The sequence below is a fragment of the Lynx canadensis genome, chromosome F1 (genome assembly GCF_007474595.2).
Source record: "Lynx canadensis isolate LIC74 chromosome F1, mLynCan4.pri.v2, whole genome shotgun sequence".
In the NCBI taxonomy this organism is placed as follows: Eukaryota; Metazoa; Chordata; class Mammalia; order Carnivora; family Felidae; genus Lynx; species Lynx canadensis.
In genome coordinates this window covers 11,586,773-11,605,648 of record NC_044319.2, presented here as the reverse complement: position 1 = coordinate 11,605,648, position 18,876 = coordinate 11,586,773, and the positions used below count along the sequence as shown (strand labels likewise).

The window sequence follows — 18,876 nt, the reverse complement described above, 5'->3', positions numbered from 1 at the left end:
GCTGCTGTTGGTGTATTAGTAGCAAGAGTACAGATTTCATGTGTGTACACATATTTGACACAGGTTATGACACATAATTTACTATTTGCTTGTATTCCTCGGGCACGTACTAAGGATGCAAATACAGATCTCCATCCATGTTGTAAAGATCTATGATCTTATTTATAAGATCCCTCTTTCTTCCCATCAAGATGGTAATAAATAATGAAGCAAATTTCTATGTATTGGTGATTCAGTTAACACGATAACTGACTTGACGTAATAGGATGTGATATGATATGCCTTGCAGAGTTCAAACATAGACAGCTAGCTGATCTTACAAGGTGTCTAGGCACAGGCCGAGTCTTCTCTCCTATAACAAACTGGAAACATCCCAATCACTTGGAAATTTTTATTTTCTGAAGGCTAATAAAAGAGTGATCATATCAACAGTGCTATGCCATTAAATGCGTTTTTCTCCTCTCATCTCTCCCCTATTCATTTCCTTCTGTCCTGATATCCCTTTGGCACCCAGACACCCCATAACATACTGTCTGTGGCTTTTTTTTTTCTTCTGTCACCGTTTTAGAGTGAGAATAAAACCTTAAAATAGTAGGTCACTTACAGAGTTCCCTAGGGTTTTTCTGACTCAGCAACACCTGTTTTCCAAATGCCCTTTCTTACCTGGGGGCTCTTAGATTGTACTCAGATTTTGCTTGAGGAAGGGAAAATCTAGTCAAAGCAATTTAGAAGAATAGACCAGCACTTTTGCAATGGACTGAACATACCTGGGGGAGTAGTTAGTTGGGGCATTTGACCTGTCATTGGAAGGACAGGCAAATGGTAGTGTAATATGCTTTTCTCCTACATCGAGTTTGTGGCATAAATTTTCCTCTTAAACTACCTTTATTTCGTTCTCTTTTTAATGTTTTCCGACCAATCACATTTCATAGGAAGGACGCTTATCTTCAGAGTCAGTATGAGAAACTGAAATTTAAAATGGTTAGGGTCAAGAAAATTGAGGGGTGCCTGGGTGGCTCAGTCAGTTAAGCACCTGACATCAGCTCAGGTCATGATCTCACAATCTGTGAGTTCGAGCCCCACGTCGGGCTCTGTGCTGACAGCTCAAGCCCGGAGACTGCTTAGGATTCTGTGTCTCCCTCTCTCTCTGTCCCTCCCCCACTCTTACTTTGTCTCACTCTGTCTCTCAAAAATAAATAAATGTAAAATTAAAAAAAAAAAAGGATTGGAAACATCTGTTGTTACTTATGTATTTATTCAAAAAAATATTTCTTGGACACCTACTTAACTACATTTAAAATTCAGAAAACTTCCTTCATTGTGTTATTTCTTTGCGTCACGTTTTATTTAAGGACCTTAAAAGTTCTTTGCCAAAAGCTTTGGATATATCACTGGGGAAAGACTATGTAAGATTCAGTTTCCGATCTCACGGAGCTAACATTTTAAGAAAATGAAACTATTACATATAAAATGACAACAGGCAAAATAGTATTGTGTATAATTTAATGGATCACATGGTACTAAATAATGAGTTAATGATCTAGCATTATGAACATTATACTTTTTTTGTTGGTGCTGTTGTTTAAAAGACCGTCATTCTTTTTCTTTTTAATTTTTTTTTTTTAACGTTTATTTATTTTTGAGACAGACAGAGACAGAGCATGAACGGGGGAGGAGCAGAGAGAGAGGGAGACAGAGAATCGGAAGCAGGCTCCGGGCTCTGAGCCGTCAGCCCAGAGCCTGACGCGGGGCTCGAACTCACGGACCGCGAGATCGTGACCTGGCTGAAGTCGGACACTCAACCGACTGAGCCACCCAGGCGCCCCTAGATGTCATTCTTTAGAGCAGTTTTAGATTCACAGAAAAATTGAGTGGAAGGTAGATTGATTTTTTGTTACCCTCTGCCCCCACACATACATAGCCTCCCCAGTATCAACATCCCCTACCAGAGTGGTACATTTGTTACAGTTAAGGAACCTGGTTTACATTAGAGCTCACCTTTGTTCTGTGCATTCTGTGAGTCGAACAAACATATAATGACATGTAGCCACAATTACGATATCATACAGGGTAGTTTCAGTGCCTTAAATATCTTCTGTTCTCTGTGTATTCATCCCTCCTTCTCCCCAGCCGCTGGCAACCACTGGTATTTTTTTTTACTGTCTCCATGGTTTTTGCCTTTTCCAGAATGATATATGTTTGGAATCATACAGTATGTAGCCTTTTCAGATTGGCTTCTTTCACTTAGTAGTAAGTATTTAAGTTTCCTTTATGTCTTTTCATGGCTTGATCATTTCTTTTTAGTACCGAATAATATTCCATTGTCTGGATGTGCCACAGGTTACTTACCCATTCACCTACTGAAGGTCATCTTGGTTTCTTCCAAGTTTTGACCGTTATGAATAAAACCCCTACAAATATCTACATATGGGCTTTGGTATGAACGTAAGTTTTCAGGTCCTTTGGGCGAATGCCAAGGAGTGCGGTTGCTGGATCACGTGGTAAGAGTGTGTTTAGTTTTGTAAGAGACTGTCCAGCTGTCGTCTCAAGTGGCTCTACCATTTTGCATTCCCACCAGCCATGAATGAGAGTTCCTGATGCTCTACAGTCTCACCAGCATTTACTGTTGTCCGTGTTCTTAGATTTTGACCCTTCTCACAGGGAGGAGTAGCATCTAATTGTTGGTTTAATTTGCATTTCCCTGATGACGTATGACGTGCACATCTGTATGTGTTCTTTGGTGAGGTGTCTGTTACGGTCTTTGGCCCATGTTTTAACTGCATTGCTATTGTTGAGTTTTAAAGTTCTTTGTATCTTTTCGACAACAGTCCTTTGTCACATGTGTCTTTTACAGATATTTTCTCCCAGTCTGTGGCTTGCCTTCTCATTCTTCTGGCACTGTTATTGCAGAGCAAAAGATGTTGATTTTAATGAATTCCAGTTTATCAGTTGTCTCTTTCATGGATCGTATCTTTGGTGTTGTATCTAAAAAGTCATCACCAGGGGCGCCTGGGTGGCGCAGTCGGTTGAGCGTCCGACTTCAGCCAGGTCACGATCTCGCGGTCCGTGAGTTCGAGCCCCGCGTCAGGCTCTGGGCTGATGGCTCGGAGCCTGGAGCCTGTTTCCGATTCTGCGTCTCCCTCTCTCTCTGCCCCTCCCCCGTTCATGCTCTGTCTCTCTCTGTCCCAAAAATAAATAAACGTTGAAAAAAAAAATTTAAAAAAAAAAAATAAAAAAAAAAAATAAAAATAAAAAGTCATCACCATTAAAAAAAAAAAAGTCATCACCATACCCAAGGTCGATCTAGGTTTTCTTCTAGATTATCTTCTAGGGTTTTTATAGTTTTGTGTTTTGCGTTTAGGTTTCTGCTCCATTTTGAGTTAATTTTTGTGGAAGGTGTAAGATCCGTGTCTGGATTATTATTTATTATTTATCTATTTTCTTTGCATGTGGATGTTCAGTTCCAGCACTGTCTGTCGAAAAGACTGTCTTTGCTCCGTTGTGCTGCCTCTGCTTCTTGTCAAAGAACACTTGGCTGTGTTTATGTAGGCCTGTGTCTCGGCTTATATATTTTTTCATTTATCTATACTGTCTTGGTTGATGTAGCTTCGTGGTAGACCTTGAAGTCAGGTAGCATTAGTCCTCCCACTTTGTTCTTATTCCTTCGATATTATGTTGGCTATTCTGGGTCTTCCTTTGGCTTCTCCGTATACACTTTAGAATCAGCTTGTAGATTGTTGATACCCACAAAATATGATGTGGATTATCTCTTCATGGATTTGCCTTTTGGAAAAGGCAAAAACCATAGAGACAGTAAAAAAAATATCAGCGGTTGCCAGTGGAACCTCTGTGGAAGGAGTGAGGAGTTCCTCATCCAGTATCTCAGTTATAACAAAAAGTGCCATCTGCCTGCCGACAGCTGTGAGAAGCGCAGTAGAAACTACGAGTATACTTTTCACAAGAAAAGATGGATTCACAGTTCACAAGACGGATTTGGATGGCATTTTCCTGGTAGCGAGGCAGGTCCTCTAGAACCCGGCCGCTTTCAGCAGAACCACCTTTATGCCAATAATTCTTTGCTGTGATTTAATCTTAGAAGCGCCACCGAGAATTCTGTGAGTCAAGCGGGGCCTAATGAAGCATATCTACTGATTAGGAATGAAATGAAAACAAAGGTTTTCTTTATAAACCAAACTTCTCTGTGTACCACATCTGAATGATAAGTTCCTGAAACGTCTCAGCACTAAAACCCTAGTGGTATTTAACAGCACAGTAAAGGGAACCAGTGATAGATTATGGAAATAAGTTTCATTACTTAATGGCTATCCCGTAAACTATCACTGGGCATTGATACTAACATTGCAATGCCAGGCCAACAATATTTTTTTTTTTTTTTTTAATTTTTTTTTTTTTTTCAACGTTTATTTATTTTTGGGACAGAGAGAGACAGAGCATGAACGGGGGAGGGGCAGAGAGAGAGGGAGACACAGAATCGGAAACAGGCTCCAGGCTCTGAGCCATCAGCCCAGAGCCCGACGCGGGGCTCGAACTCACGGACCGCGAGATCGTGACCTGGCTGAAGTCGGACGCTTAACCGACTGCGCCACCCAGGCGCCCCCAGGCCAACAATATTTTAAATGAAACCTTAGGTTAAGAAATTTTCATTTTTAGCCCATGCCTTCCCACGGTCATCCAAACGAGGATACGGTTTTTTTTTTTTTTTTTTTTTTTCAACGTTTATTTATTTTTGGGACAGAGAGAGACAGAGCATGAACAGGGGAGGGGCAGAGAGAGAGGGAGACACAGAATCGGAAACAGGCTCCAGGCTCTGAGCCATCAGCCCAGAGCCCGACGCGGGGCTCGAACTCACGGACCGCGAGATCGTGACCTGGCTGAAGTCGGACGCTTAACCGACTGCGCCACCCAGGCGCCCCGAGGATACGGTTTTTAAAAGAAAGATATAAACAGCAGATTTAGAAGTAAAAAGGAAATCAAAGTTTTTTGGGTTTTTTTTTTCTTTTTTTTTCATTTCAAAGTGACATATAGGGATTTTCACTAGTCCTTTGGGAACAATAGCTAATGAAATGATAAGCACTTCACAGCCAGAGATTTTATGGCTAATTTTACATTCCACTCAGGTGAATACCTATTAGTTTTCCTTATTTACATAGATGATATTTTAGCCATACAGGAACTGTCATGCGGGCCTCTAGGGCATTTTTTCTGCCCTCACATTTTCAAAGATTAGATTCACCTTGCCCCAACTTAGAAACGTTGCTTCACATTTAAATCGATATACCTAGACCAAAACAATAGGCAGTAACTGTGCGGGTAGAGATCAGTATTTTTTATTTATTATTTTGAGTATCAATTTCGAAAGTCGAAACATGGTAAAGTCCCAGGTGTCACTAAAGACCTCAGAAGATCCCCTCCACTGCTAACTTTAAACCACAAATAAGAGGGGTGCCTGGGTGGCTCAGTCGGTTAAGCGACCGACTTTGGCTCAGGTCATGATCTCGCGGTCCGTGAGTTCGAGCCCCGCGTCGGGCTCTGTGCTGACCGCTCAGAGCCTGAAACCTGTTTCAGATTCTGTGTCTCCCTCTCTCTGACCCTCCCCCGTTCATGCTCTGTCTCTCTCTGTCTCAAAAATAAATAAACGTTAAAAAATTAAAAAAAAAAACCCACAAATAAGAGAAACATCGATTAGTTAAAAGGATAAAACGACATGGATTACTAGCTCTTCTTCCAATCTTTTACAAATATAACAACCATCAAGGCTAATTTGAAAAAGTGCTTATTTAATCTTAGCTTCATGGTCCTTAAGCCTTTGGCTCATATTTAGCACTGAAGTTTAAACCAGAGATTAAGTTTTTATAATCTAAAGGACTCCAATTTTCAAAGGAAGTAAAAGAGATTATGTTAAAACTCTAGATTTTTATGGCTTGGTTTTGTTAATTAAGCTCCATTCTTGGGGCGCCTGGGTGGCTCAGCTGATTAAACATCTGACTCTTGATTTCAGCTCAGGTCATGATCTCACGGTTTGTGAATTTGAACCCCACGTCTGGCTCCATGCCGACAGCCCAGAGCCTGCTTAGGGTCCTCTCTCTCCCCCTCTCTCTGCCCCTTCCCCACTCGCTTTCTTGCCCTCTCTTTAAAAATAAATAAGCATTAAAAAAAGAAAAAGCTCCATTCTCCTAATCTCCCATAATTTCAGGTTTCAATATAATGTCCCTGTTCACTGAAAGAGATTATTTTAGAATTCCCAGGGTCAAAGATTCAGTAAGGTCTTGCCTTGGTGCCCAGACCATTTGTTCAAGAGAACAAGCTCCATTTTAATCGAATCACGGTGACTGCCTATTTCACTGAGCTTCCTTTTGTGGGTTGTGAAGACTTAGGGTACCCACAGTACCCCCACTAATCCTGTCTACGCAGTCTCTTGTGTCAACAACACGGGGACACACTGAGAGGGTACAAAGTGGTAAACGGAGCTCTTTCAAAAAATGTTACCAACACAGCTAATTAAATAAACTGTGGTTTTGACCCAACAATATAAATAAGTGAAACGTGTATCCAGAGTATTTTAGTCACTCTGACTCATGGTGGAATCAGGCCATTTATGAATTACTGTTCCCAAGATCTGACACTCTTGTTGGAGAAGGCTGAAAAATTTTCCATGATGCCAAGACAAGTGATTCATAAGGTGGTATTTAATTTTTACATATAATTAACATTTTTATCCTGAACCCACTTTGATGAAATATTTGCACTTTATGTTGAATATAACTTTAATATCTTCTTTACTCAGTGGAATTGGCATTTTCACATGAATTAAAAGTGCCAAATTCCGAATAGCTCTCGCTGAATGTTGACATTACAGATGTCATTTACAAGAGTGAAAGAAGCGGCCCAAAATAGCAAAGCATTTTCCCTTTTGTGCTAGAAGATGTTTTAAAACTTTTCAAAAGAAAGAGAGTCCCAAGCGACAGAGAGTTGATCTTTCTGCCTTTGGTGTAAGAAGTGATTTTCTTTTTGGTGGTTTATGTCCTTCGGTGAATCTTTAACCTACGAAGCTCAGACCGCTGAATTTAGCTGGTTAGTCTGACCAGGTATCAGTGGACTGAGGCGTTTTGCTAGAACTCGGAACAGTTGACTTAGACCGGGTTGTGAAGGGCCTGCGTCCTGTTTTCTGAATCGGGAGCGATGAAAGAAAATGCCAGTGGCAGGATAGAGAGGCAGTTAGAGGGAGACGGAGACCAGAATCCGTAGGCAACTGGTGCCGCCTCCTTCTGGTTGGATCTGTCACGTGCACGTCTGGTTTTACACGTCTAAGGTGGAGCTCGGCGACAGAAAGTGTCAAACATCGGCGTTTTCTCCTGGGTTTCGTCTTTAAGAAATGGAGAGCACATAACAAGGAGAAAGTAATGTCAGTGAGGGGAGGACGTGGAATTTTCTCAGGGCTTCATTTCTGGGATTCTGATTTTCCAAACTATTCAATTATTTGGCAGTGGGCCTAACTATCCTAGCCAGTATTTCGAAATTTCCCTCCAGTTTACTGTTGCGATTGATTGAAAGTGCAGTTTTGATCAGAAAGGTCATTCCATCCTTGGAAAGGCCTCTGAAAACTCATCAGCAGCTTCAGAGTGATTTGTTTTGTTTTTGTTTTTGTTTTCCAAATCAACCCAAGTGTGTCCCAGTGAAGGCAGATCATTTCCACCCGTGTTAGGGAGTCAGGGGTCCCAGGGGGCGGGTGTGGTGTCTGTGCCGCAGAAAACACTGATGAAGCTGCCGCTGATTAGCAAACTCGGTGATGATTTCATCTAAAAGGATAAGGATTGAGTAAATCAGCGAAGAGAGGTCTCCTGCCAGACCCTTCCAGACCGAGGGTGAGGTCCAGCTACAATACTTTGGCTGACCAAGTGCAAGGAATGGGGCAGGAATGGGACAGGTGGATCCGAGTCCTCCCGTAGGGAAGATTTTCTTTTCGCAATTACTGGATCGGACTTCACTCTTTGTTTGTTTGTTTGATAAACATTAGGTTTGTATGTTTTAGGAATCTTTATTGGAGATGCTTAATTGGCAGTGCGTGTTTAGCGTAAAGGAGAAGAGCACCGGAAAACAGTTCGCGTGGGCCCAGAACCTCAGCTGAGCCCCTTGGTGGACTGACTTCGCTTCTTAGCGGGCGGCAGAAGGCACAGCACGTGTGGTTCAAGTGAGCTGGCGCGACCCCAACCCGAACTCTGCTTCTTGGCTAGCTGTGGGGCCCGGACTTCAACTCGGGCTGAAGGTTCAAGAACCCAAGAACGGTTCAAGAACCGTCCTCCGCAGATAACTATCGTAGGTCGGGGAGATTCGCGACTATTAAAAGCGATAATGATTGCAAAGCGTTTAGAACAGCGCTCTCGCTGTCGGTAACCGTCATTGTCGCGGTCATTACTGTTCCTTGTATCTGCTAAGAATTCGGCTGCTGGGAACAGAAATGCCAACAATAGCACGAAGGAGAAGTTCTCTTATCGGGAGAGGTTTTCTTACCTTTCACAAGAAGTGAAGAGGCAGGGCCATGACAGGCTCTGGTTCAGCAGCTCAAGAATTCAGGCCTGAGATCACTGCGGTAATCTTGGCCCTTCCCTCGTGATTGCCTCTGAGGTCCAAGGTGGCCGCTCTGCCGTGGCCTCGTGTGCTCGGCCCCGGCAGAAAGAACTGAAGGCTAAAGGGCAAAAAAGATACTACCAGCTGAGTGTGCCTGCTTTTAAGGAGCTTTCCTGGAAAAGCCCTACCCGGCAACTTTCGCTTACGTGACACTGGTCTGAAATCAGTCACGGGCCTCCCCTCCACCCATGGGTAATGAAGGCTTTGCACTTGGCTTCTCCCAACGAAATCAAAACTCTCTTAAAAGAACGGGCATGAAGAATGCACTGGCAATCTCTACCACATTATTTTCAGCGGCGTTATTTCTGTCATTATGGTTATTATCTTGAAACAACACCATCTTTCTTGCCTGTAAAGTTTCCAAAGACAGAAGCCATACTTCTTGAATGTGTCTACGTTAATCTTTAAAACCGCACCAGAGGAGTCTGCAGGTAGTAGAGGCCATTATTTTAATTGGTTGAGTTCTGGTTTAGCCTTTGACATTACTGTTCCGAGTACTTTAAGAGAATATGAAACATAAATTATCTAGACTTTTAATGGGGCTAAGGCAAATTCAGAATAAGGCTGTAAACTAAAAATCAAGCTATTCTAAGTGAAATCTTTAAACTGATAAAGCTTTAGATAATTCACTGTTTTAAGCTATCTGCAAAACTCAAAGAACTCGAGTATTTATGGGCCAGGGATACTCTTGTTTAAAAATAAGTTAAGATGAAGTCTTAATAGAAACAGCATTGAAGCATGTCTCTGTCATACTTGTCTCTTTCTGGAAGCCCTATTCACTTGCCTTTTTTAATAGGAATATAGCCACTCACTCCTTTCCCTCCCGAGATCCTCTCCAGTTCTTTACTGCCCTGAATTGTTCACTGCAAACGAGCCTTTTGCCGGCGTAGGAACAGGGCCCTTTCCATTCTGTTCATGAATGTCAGCTTTTGTTACCGTTACCTCAGCATGACTGGCGGGGGCAATGATGGAGATTATGTGAGAAACCTCTTTTTAGCCTATCGTCAGCTTGGATAAAGAGCGGGTCATGAGGGTGTGAAGAAGAGACCGGAAAACACACGCTGCGGCACTGACTCTGCGAGCGTTTATGACCTCTACTGCATGTGCCCAGGTGGGGAGTGTAGGAAGAGGGAAGAGGGCATCCCTCGCCCTGCCGGAGCTATGGGTGTAAAAGGATATTTCAAGTGGTGAAGTCCTTTCTCTGCTTTTGAGTGGCAGGAAAGGAAGAGCGACTGGAACAAAAAGCTTGCTGGTCTTAGTGGCTGTATCATCGGGCTTTATGAAAGCCAAGCCAGCACTTAGACTTGGTGTCATATGGTGGGAAGTAGGGAGCCGACTGAGGTTTTCGCTGGGGAGCAAGTGGTACTCGGGGACGCTGCGCGACAGTGGCGGTGGATGGAGCCCAGGACGGCTGGGAGCCTCCTTGTCTTCCTAGTATTTGCTGGTGACTCGTCTCCCCCCACCCCCTCCTCCTCCTCCTCGTGTCTCCCCACCAGGACCACTGGCCACCTCGGCTCGGCCCACCGTTCCAACTCACTTTACCGGCAACTGTGCACCAGTACTCTTCAAGTACATCATAAGAAGCTTAAAATTTCACACAAATGTATTGAGCCCAGGATAACTTTTTTGCTGGTAACAGTCAAGAATGGCCTATGGGGGCGGGGGGTGCCTGGGTGGCTCGGTCGGTTAAGCGTCCGACTTCAGCTCAGGTCGTGATCTCATGGTGAGTTCGAGCCCCGCGTCAGGCTCTGTGCTGACAGCTCGGAGCCTGGAGCCTGCTTCGGTTTCTGTGTCTCTCTCTCTGCCCCTCCCCTGCTCGTGCTCTGTCTCTGTCTCTCAAAAATGAATAAACATTTTAAAAAAAATTTTTTTAAAAAGAATGGCCTATGGAAAAATATGGCAATTGCCTTTCATAACATGTACTCTCAGAGGTGAAGACTATCTCTTGAACATCTCCAGCTTGCCCTTCAAAGATTTTTTCAAAATACAATCCCTGGACATTTCAAACTTTCAAATCTTTGGATATAAGGAAGTCACCTTTTCCTTACACCTTAAATTACCTCAACGTTTGCTCTCAACGTTCCTTTCCAGATTTAAGCAAAAAAGTCCACTCCTACTCCCCTTGTTGTCTAATAAATTCTGATTAGACATCCTGGCAGCTTGTATCTGATCTGAGAGGTTTTTTTTTTTTGTTGTTTTTTTGTGTGTTTTTTTTTTTCTTTTCTTATATGTCTTTATAAAAGCAAGGTCCCATCTTCTAAGTAATTTTAGTCGCTATTTTCTAATTCCGTTATTTTTGTCTTGGAGCTTTTCTAACTGCAATGTGCATGAAGTACGCAGTGTAGTGTGTATGTATGTGTACTACGTGGAGAACAAGAACTTCCCAGGAAACAAATACCCCGTGTCCTCGTCCTCGTCGCTTAAGGGCACCATGATTCTTTGGGTTTCGTTTCCAGTATCCTTTATGAGGTCAGCCTGCGGTGACGGTACCCTAGACAGCACTTGCCCTATAGGCCCAATCCTTGGGGAAACAACAGAACACATCCCGCCATCGCTTCCCGAGTCACTGTGGGTCGTTTATAGAACTCACTCTGGGAGCCTGCCTTGATTTCTTTCCTGTGAACACCCAGACGACCCTGTTCAAGTTCACTGCCTCCATTTTGCCCACACACCCCATTTCATTGTGTGAGGCCAATTACCCGTCTGCTTGGCATGCCGCTCCTGTCGGGGGCCCCCAGGGTACCGCGAATACCAGCAAAAGCCGAGGTAACTGATAGGTTGCATTCTTTCCTTCGGATCGCTTACGACAACATCCGATGGGCTTCGTTCCAGCCCTGATTTCTGGGGCGCCGACTCTCAGTGACTCTGTCTGGGGCAGTCGTCTGCAGCCCCAGTGAACATCAGAAGCATCTGTGGAGCCATTTGAAAATGTGAATGTTCAGGACCTCCCCAAGACCAGATGAATCAGGTTCTCCTGGGGTAGGGCCCAAGCACGTATTTATCTTTTAAAGCTCCAAAGGGTGATTCTGATGTAGAGGCAGATTGAAAATCATTAATCTCAAGAATGCCTCGTCGTATTTACATTTTCTTTTCTCATGTAAAAAAAAAAACAACAAAAAACAAAATTAAGAATAGGATATGTTCTCTGTCCAAAACCCTTTCTTCTGTGGGGAATTGGCAGAAATGAATTTCTAATGTCAAGTGCCAAGTTCATCTGAGTGTTCTCCCCTGATATTCCAGCTGAGCTGCTCTCCCCACCCCCGGGGGCAGGGGGGGGGGGGGGCCTTAGCTTTTCTCTGACTTCTAGAAGAGCCCGGCCCGCGCTGCTCCGTGTAAATTTGTGATTTGCTCATTGGGCTGCATCCATGTAAATCCACCTATAAACTTACGGATACATTCGTCCCAACGAGGCAGATTTTATTGTCCCTGATTTTAGATGACGAAACGGGCTCAGAGAGTGTAACATAGTTGCCCAAGAGCACGAGGACATGGTGGCTAGAACGAAACTCAGCTCTTCCAAAGCCTAGATTCAGCACCCTCACCCTTTACCCACATTCCCCAAATCTTAATGTTTTACTGTGTCATGATTTACCAGTTGTCCCCTCTTCTCACTCGCTCTCTCGCTTTGTGCACGTGTGTGGGTATTAATATCGTTCTCTATATATTTGACCGTAAGGTACATATATAATTCCCACGGAATTCCCATACCATTGCGTTTTATCTTCTGTCACCACAGAACAACCATCAGAAACCAGGAAATTCATATAGTACTGCTATCTCTGTCCAGACATTCAAATCTTACCAGTTTCACCCATAAATGTCTTTTGCAGCAAAATTAAAAAAAAGAAAATGCTTCTGGTCTGGACCCGGTTAAGGATTACATGTTGCATTTGGTCCTCGTGCGTCTCTACTGTCTCTGCAAACGTCTTCTGTCTGCCTCTGTCATTCATGGCCTGATTAATTGTGAGGTTGTCCTCTGGAGGGCAGGAATGGCCCTAGTGGTTTTGGTTCTCGGAGTTTGCTGAAGTTGTTTAGAAACCCATGGCTTCATCGACGTACAGCGGGATGGACCACAGCATTGTGAGCATATTGGAGGGCCAGCAGTAAGGATATTTATTACATACTATTCACTACATGCCAGTACTGTTTTATTATTTTTTTAATTTTTTTTTTAACGTTTATTTATTTTTTTTTTTTAATTTTTTTTTTTCAATGTTTATTTATTTTTGGGACAGAGAGAGACAGAGCATGAACGGGGGAGGGGCAGAGTGAGAGGGAGACACAGAATCGGAAACAGGCTCCAGGCTCCGAGCCATCAGCCCGGAGCCTGACGCGGGGCTCGAACTCACGGACCGCGAGATCGTGACCTGGCTGAAGTCGGACGCTTAACCGACTGCGCCACCCAGGCGCCCCTACGTTTATTTATTTTTGAGACAGAGAGAGACAGAGCATGAACGGGGGAGGGTCACAGAGAGAGGGAGACACAGAATCTGAAACAGGCTCCAGGCTCTGAGCTGTCAGCACAGAGCCCGACGCGGGGCTCAAACCCACGAACCGTGAGATCATGACCTGAGCCGGAGTCGGACGCTTAACCGACCGAGCCACCCAGGCGCCCCCGCCAGTACTGTTTTAAATGCTTTCCTTAACCCTATATAATAGGGATCATTGTAACTATAGATACAGAATCTGGGAAATAGAGAAGTAATGTGACTTCCTCAAGGTCATCCAGCCAGGAAATGGCAAGGCCACGAGTCAGACCCCAATAAGCAGGCTCCACCCTCGTGGGAGCGCTTAACCAGCCCAGGCAGAGCCGGAGGCACCAGACAGAGTTCTGTGCCCTTGGACAAAAAGTGTCAGCTCTAAAAGCCTCCAGCTCATCAACTGGAAAACGGGACTGATAATTTCTATTTTGTAAAATGAGTTGTAAGGATTGCACACGATAATCTGTTAAAGCACATGCAGCAAGGAGTCCGTTTGTAAAGGAGAGGTGATGGAAATATTGAACAGCTATCCGTAGCTCACACTGAGCTATGGTAACTCGCAGAGTGGACTTTTTTAATCATTGGGAGTAGGAGGGAGAGGGAAACGTAAGTGACAAACGTCTATTCATATTTTTAGAGTTTTTGAGGGCCGGGGAGGGACTAAGCTACAACCAAAACCACCGTCCAGGCAGAAGAGGCCAGATAATGAGTCATGTAACACAATTTTAGAGTGAACTTCTGGAAAGGACTCCTGCGTCTTTAATTATATTAGAAAAGAAGGTATATCTTTCCAGTAAAAAGTCCGTGCCGCCTTATTCTGGGTTGAATAGGAAGAATTACCTTCCAGCTTCAAAAAGGGGGTCGTTGTCATTGGTGGATGGCAGTGAGAAAACAAGAGGCTTGACAAGAGAGCTTGGAGCACACTGCTGTACAGAATTACTGAAATGCATGGGCATTTTCATGTGAAATTGTCATTTTTCAGCATTATTTCCTGTAGCCGGTAAACAGATTTGCGGGGTGCATCCACAGCCCAAGCACCTCCTGGGCTCTGTGGCGGCCATAGCGGGGCAAGGATCGATTGCTCATCTCCTTTCTGTCAAGGCTGGCTGTGTCCCTCTGAGCCCTTCCGTCCGGAGAATCCCAGCCTTCCTTTAGCTCTTATCTCTTTCCTTACCATGGCCTACGTCCCGGCGCTGTACTGGGGAGCGGAAAATAGGTGGTGGCTTGGAGAGGAAAGACAGAGAGGGACAGGGAGCCCAGCCCAGGTTCAGGCGGGATTGGAGTTTTGTGTGTGCGAGGCCGGCCTGTGGCCTCTGCTCTTCACCCCTGCCCCAAGGCTTCAGCAAGCCTTCCCGGCCTCTCTTCCTTTCCAGGCGAGCCTTCCAGCCCCGGCCTCCCCCCACCAGCAGCTCGCACCCAAGATCTGTGGGCCACTTGTTTTCAAAGCAGCCCTTTCGACCACCTTTTGCACCCAGCCTATAGGCAAACCACACAAAAGCAGCCCTCCGTGCGCTACCCAGAGAGAGGCCCGTGGCTGTAAACAGAACTGGCTCAGAATGGAATGTAGGGCCCCTTGTCCCAAAACAAGAATTTCATGAGGGAGAGCGGAAGGAACAGTAAACCAGGCCTGGCCCTCCCAGCTCGTGGCCCCTCCCGTCACACCATCCCTGGCAGGAAGGGGCCCACGTGAGTGGAGAGTCGTTTTTCTGCCGAACTGGCTGGTGTATTTAAAGATCACTGTTGTATTACTGGAACACCAGCAAAACTGTACCGCAATCAAATTCAGATTGCCTAGATTTTATGTGAGAATCTGTCTAGAAAAACGGCACAGGGACAAGCATTCTGATTCGGTGCCTGAACTCCGTGACACTGGGAGAGAGAAGTTCTGTATAGGTTGGAACACATACAGACTCTTGCTTAAAAGGAAGAAAGTAACCCCACAGGCATCTTCAATGCCCAGCCAACCTTTAAGAACCACCGGAAAATAGGTGGCCACAGTCTACCTCCAAAGTGCCCGAGTTACCTGTCCGTGGAAGAGCCCGGGCAGACTCCGCGACAAAGTCAGAGTTAGTCACTGCAAAGAGATTCCATGCTCGCTGCGTTACCAGTAGTCGCACGGCGCCCGTGGTGGACAGGACTGGAAGTCACTAGCTTTTGCTACACACTGTATGTAGTCAGGGCAGAAATGAGAAATTCCTTAGAAGCTTCTGCTGAGTCTACACTTGAAGCAGCTAGAGAAGACTTAAGAGTTATCCGTTGGAGAATTTTCCATAATGTGGATACAGTCGTGGGCAAATGCAGGTTCTGCTCCGTGGGAGACGAAGAGCCAAGAGGCTTAGAGTTGCAGGTGCGCGTTGAAATCGCGGTACCGCTGACTCCGCGAGCGCCCTGAAGCCGGGGGACCCTGCGCCCCTGGACCCGGCTCTGTGCGGAGGTGAGGGGGGGGTTACTCAGCAGCATGGCCCGTGAGCACAGGCGGCTGCGTATTCCGCTACAGCTCGCCGTTCCCCTCGTCTACATCCAAACTCAAGTCGAATGTTAACCCCCGTACGAAAGGTTTTGTGTCCCGCCGACAGCTAATTATTTCCATTTGCGCTGTTGCACGCTGTAGGAATTTGATTTGACGACCCGGGTTTTCCTCCTTCCAGGATACGAGGTTTCTGAGGTCCAGGACTCACGCGTCACCGGGTTATTTATCCTAGGTGGATGTGTTCGCTGTGTTAGTTGTGTGGACGATTGGCAGAAGGAGGGAAAGGAAATGAAGCGCAGATAAGAGAGTCGTTTAGGTCCTTTAAGGTATTTGGAAATGTGAAGGCAAAAGTACAGAACAGGGACCTTGTCTGTGTGGATACTCCCCTCCCCGAGTTCCCGGTCAACGCTGGGCACAGAGGAAGTGGCTCCGGAGAACTTTGTGAATGAAAGAAGAGAAGAGAGGCCAGCTCTAGTCGAAGGTGTCTCTGTGGCCACAGACCTCTCACGTCGTGTTCCCTTTTCTATGGGAGGACCCCGAAGTGCCTGTTAGCTTTCTGTTGTTCCCTTGCTGCCCAGAGGCCCCAGTGCAGAATCACCAGAACCTGCCCCCAAGGCCTGATCCTCACCCACTGGTCACTTTAGAACCCTGGCTCCTCATCAGAGGAATGGATCGTCCCCCCATTTCTGCAGGGCTCCTCCCTGCCTCTCCTATCATTTCCTGCAATAACCGCAAATCGCCGTAAGAAGCTATGGGCACTGAAGGGCCGCCCTTCACGGGAAGGAAATAGTGGATCCTGAAGCCCTTAAACCGGAGGACTGACCCAGTGACTCCCAGGCACTGTAGCTGGCTGAGTAGCTGGGTTTCCAGTCACCCTGTGCCGGCCCCCTTCCCGGTCTGCAAAGGGCCCGCGCTAGAGGAAGGTACGCATCTCCCTGGAAAAGGCAGCCCTTGACAAACTGCCTGGAAAAGTCCTGATTTTATGAAAATCCAGTATCTTAAAGGCTTCGTGGCGAACCCAGCTGGAGATACTGGGTCACAGTTTTATTGCAAGATGGGCCTTTTCTTAGCGTGTGGTGTTCATTTGTGGCTGATCAAATAGCCGGGTTCCGTCGTAAGAGTCAGCACCTCTTAATGAGATACTTAATTTCTCCGAGCAGACTGAATGCTGACGGTCTTTGAGAGGAACACGCAAAATTAAAACATGAGCCAAGGTATCTATCTGCCTTGGCCCAACCCTCTTCGTTTCACGTTGGGTAGGATAGGAACGCTAATTGCAGGCGGGAGTTGGGAGAGTAGCGGGCTCGCTCGCTCTCTTTCCACGGCTCTCCCGGTGCAGGGCCCACGGGATGGAGGATAACGCGCCCGTGTCGGGTCTGTGCTGGCTCCCTCTTTCAGAACTGAGAGAAGGGAGAGGCCTGTTCTCCCTGTTGCATTTGAAACCCAGATTGCTTGACTTGATTCAAACCGCTCTCGAATGCTCCTTGGGTAGTTTCCCTCTGTATTCGTGAGGTCCTTAGTCCTGAAGTTTCAAAGTAACCTCCCCTAGTTCTCCTCCCCGGGCGAGGCACGCACCGATACAGAAGTGGCACTAATCCTTTAAGAAGCCAGGAACTGGGGCAATCGTTGGACTCCGCAAGGTTCTGATAACTGGATTTTCGTCTCTGGTTACCGATAATGTTTTTAATTTGGGGTTGGAGCTGTTCCCTCTGGCAATAAGTGAAGCTTGGGCAGACAGGGCATGCTATTGTTCTAAAATAGAGTTCAGATTCGATTTTGCCCAAACAGGTACAGAACCGGGAAAACTTGGCTTCTGTTCATGCTGTACTTTGGGCCACATGTTCCTAAATTCTTGCTGGCTGTGTTTCACTTTTAGGAGTTTTACCCTATCTGAGCACCAGCTGAAGGTTTTTTGTTGTGTTTTTTGTTTTGTTTTGTTTTGTTTTTACCATTTTTCTTTATATCCATTCAGTGTTTGACTTGAACAAATTTGTTTTACTGCCATAAATGGAAAACTAGTCTTACTTGTCCTTGTGTGAAAGTAACAAATACAATGAAAACAAAAGTTATTAAATTCTAGCTAGATAATATTGCTTGGACTGCTGGTTCCGAGCCCAAGGCCTTGTACCCCTTTCATGGAAAGGCAGATTAACCTGGGCTGAACACATGATAGCACCAGACCAAAACCTGCCTTCGGGGAATATGATACGATGGGCTGAAAGAAAACAAAAAAGCTCAAGGGAGAAACCTGTCTCCTCTGTGCAGTAGTCGTTTGAACGCTCTAGGTTCCAAGGGGTACTCGGCCTACCTCTGAGAAACGCTGCCTTTGGAAACCTCATTGCTTTATATTCGGTGCAAGGAATGAAGTAGCTGACCGGACTTGTGTGAAAACCCCTCTGTAGGATGTCAGAACGCCACAGAGGTAGAGGGCACCAACCCTGTACCCAAAAAGTGCCCTCTAGTAAGGGATGGAATAAATGGATGATCTGAGGAGAGACAGTTGATCAATGTAAAGAACAATTCCGAAACATGCAGTATTTGATCCTAGAACGTGACCTGCGGAGGAGAGAAGGCAGATCCGCGTGTTTGGTTCACTCGTGGATCTACCCTCCCCCCCCCCCCCACCCCGGGCCCCGTCCGTCAGAAGAGTGCTTAGCACCGAGTAGTCAGTCAACAGGTATCTACAGAGCCAAAGAATACAAACCCGGGTCCACAGTCTCATAGTGGGGATGGAACCCTAAGGTTCAGGGTGGGGATGGGATTGGTGCAGTCCGGAGAGGGGATGGGGACGCAAGACTCTGGCAGGATCCCGAAGTGATGGGCAGAGTGCACACACACGGGCACGCACGCACACACGGGCACACACGCACACACACGCCAAGGGCACCCGCGTGCTACCACGCGCCCGGCGGCTCAGGATAGCACGTGTGCGAGCAGTGGATCGGGTCTGAGGTTGTGACCTTAGAACAGCCTCAAAAACGCAGACCCCTGTCCCCCGTGCGTATACTCCTTTCCCCAGACCTCACCCCACCCCCCTTCCTGTTTATAAACGTCTCGTTTACGACCGACGGGCTCCCTGGGAGAGGAGTTGTTCCAGCAAGATGGGCCCTCTCCTGTTCTAGGAGCGACCCCTTCTGTTTCTAGGAGCGTGAGGGGGGGGGACATTCCGCGAAACCAGCTCTACGCGGGCACGCCGTTTGCGGACGTTGCTGGATCGCCTCACTTGTGAACGAGGCTCCTGAAAACTCGGTGGCCGAGCTGCGGTGCCGGTTGCCACGG

At 46.1% G+C, this 18,876-nt stretch overlaps 1 protein-coding gene across 2 annotated transcripts in view; it reads left to right on the top strand.

Annotated features, from left to right (window-relative positions):
- Positions 1-18,876, top strand: part of NME7 (NME/NM23 family member 7) — a 264,656-nt gene that overhangs the window by 244,132 nt on the left and 1,648 nt on the right. The gene's annotated exons all lie outside the window — the stretch shown is intronic.